Below are 241 nucleotides of genomic sequence, written 5' to 3' on the forward strand. Positions count from 1 at the left end.
CTGGGCCGAGCCCCTGAGCTGTCCCATGGTCACAGCCCCTCATGCCACTCTTGTGTTCTGCCCTGGTGACAACACAGAGCAGTGCGTGCCACCAGGGCAAATCTCACTGGGAAAGCATGTTTGTCACCATGTCCCCATGAAACAGGGGCCAGCCCCTGTCCCCATCCCCATCCCGGGCACCGTTTGCGCCGTTATTACCCAGCACTTTAACTCCAGCGGTGTTGGCCGTGCCCGTGGTTCC

The sequence above is a fragment of the Buceros rhinoceros genome, unplaced genomic scaffold (genome assembly GCF_000710305.1).
Source record: "Buceros rhinoceros silvestris isolate BGI_N320 unplaced genomic scaffold, ASM71030v1 scaffold31452, whole genome shotgun sequence".
NCBI classification, from domain to species: domain Eukaryota; kingdom Metazoa; phylum Chordata; class Aves; order Bucerotiformes; family Bucerotidae; genus Buceros; species Buceros rhinoceros.